This window comes from Takifugu flavidus, chromosome 17, assembly GCF_003711565.1.
Source record: "Takifugu flavidus isolate HTHZ2018 chromosome 17, ASM371156v2, whole genome shotgun sequence".
NCBI lineage: Eukaryota > Metazoa > Chordata > Actinopteri > Tetraodontiformes > Tetraodontidae > Takifugu > Takifugu flavidus.
The window spans coordinates 7,478,577-7,480,365 of record NC_079536.1 but is presented as its reverse complement, the minus strand read 5'-3'; positions in this window follow the sequence as shown (position 1 = coordinate 7,480,365).

The following is a 1,789-nucleotide window of genomic DNA, read 5'->3' as shown; positions in this document are numbered from 1 at the left end:
ATGATGCCAGGGCATATGTGCAACGTGACTTTGTGTACATGTGTGTCACTTGGGTAATTAGGGAAAGGAGAAAAGGAAAGATCAAAGGCACTTTACATTTTCCATTTCAGCTTGAAAGTCTGCGTGCATGTGTGTGCGTGAGGGGGTAGGGGTAGGGGTGTGATGATCTCTTCCAAGCTTTGATGCTGTAAGCTCCTCCAGTTTATGTTCTATGGATAAAAATACTACAACATGTAATCTGGCATTTATCCCCTGAGAGCAGGAGCCCAAATGTGACACATGTCAGAAAAAGGAGGTAAAAAGCAAGCAAAAGAAGAACAGGGGTAGGGTGGAGCCTTGGAACTAGTATAAAAACCAGTGGGGTTACCCTCTGAGATGATTCAGTGATTGTCAGAAGTTGATATCCATGGTTAATAGCCATAATTTACTGTGCAGCATAGGAAAATATTATGGTAAGTTTGACATTGAGCCAATCAAAACCTTATATGGAACTCTAGACTAAATTCACACAAGGATGTCTACAAACAAACAAATCAGTAAGGCTGCCAATATGGTCCATAATGTTCAAATGATTTAAAAGAAGTGGGACGTACATCCTACTAATCTTTACAAAAAATGCAATATGTTGACCATTATTTTTAGGAAAGGTTCCACAGTATGCAAAATTCCCTTTTTCATGATTTTTACACATGACTTATTAGTTACCGGTGGCTGTGCAGACAATCTCCTATATATTACCTATATGACATATAGGATGTGTTTTGTGACCTCCCAGGCAAACAGCTCTTTCAGATGGTTTCACCTGCATGGGAGGAGAGAAAACCTGACCTGTACCTAAATTATAAAAAGTAGGAAAATAAAACAAATGAGGAATATAAAAGACAGCTAAAAAAAATATCACTTTACACACAATTAAATAAAAAATAAATAACAGAAGTAAGGTAAGGTTGAAGCAAAAATTATTGGTTAAAAGCAGTACTGGAAATGTGTCAGTGCTTGGTCGTGGGTGGTTGGGACAGGAGATTGGCATCAGAAGAGCGCCGTCTGCATGAGAGAGTGTAATGGTGGAGTCCATCAGTGAGCTAGAAATGGGCCTGGTTGTGAAAGGCCTTGTATGCAAGGAGGACTTTAAACAGGATGTGTTGTGGGACAGCGAGTCAGTGGAGGTTCTGTATAACAGGGGTGATGTGATCACGGGTATAGGAGTGGATGAGGAGGCAGGCAGCAGAGTTTTGGATGTACTGAGGTTTTCTGAGGATCATGGATGATTGATTTCCAGTTTACAGCTGCAGCAAAAGGGGATAGTGTGGCGGGCACATAGGTACCTCTCACCCAGGAGGATTATGGATTGGGGGGCGTGTTCCGCGCCCATATATTTTTGGCGCAATATTAGAATTCATGCATTCAAGTTTTGGAGTTCAATAAGGAAACACAGAGAAACAACTGCGTGGAGCCTTCTTCTTCTTCAAGCCACAAGTGTTTTTGAGGTGGAAGAAGACTGTTCTGGTGATGCAGTTGGCATGAGATTCAAGGTGAGGCCGAGACGACGTCTCTGACCTCAATCCTGAAGTGCGCCAGAGTGACATTTGGACTTTGAGCAGAAGTTGGAGATAGAAAAAGGACGAATCAAAATGGTGAGATTAAATTGTTTAATTTAGTTAGTCATCTAAGACAACATTTTAGTGGAAGAAGCATAAACGAGGTTATAGAGCAGTGCTGTCAAACTCATTTTAGCTCAGGGGCCACATAGAGGAAAATCTATTCCCAAGCAGGCCGGACCAGCAAAATC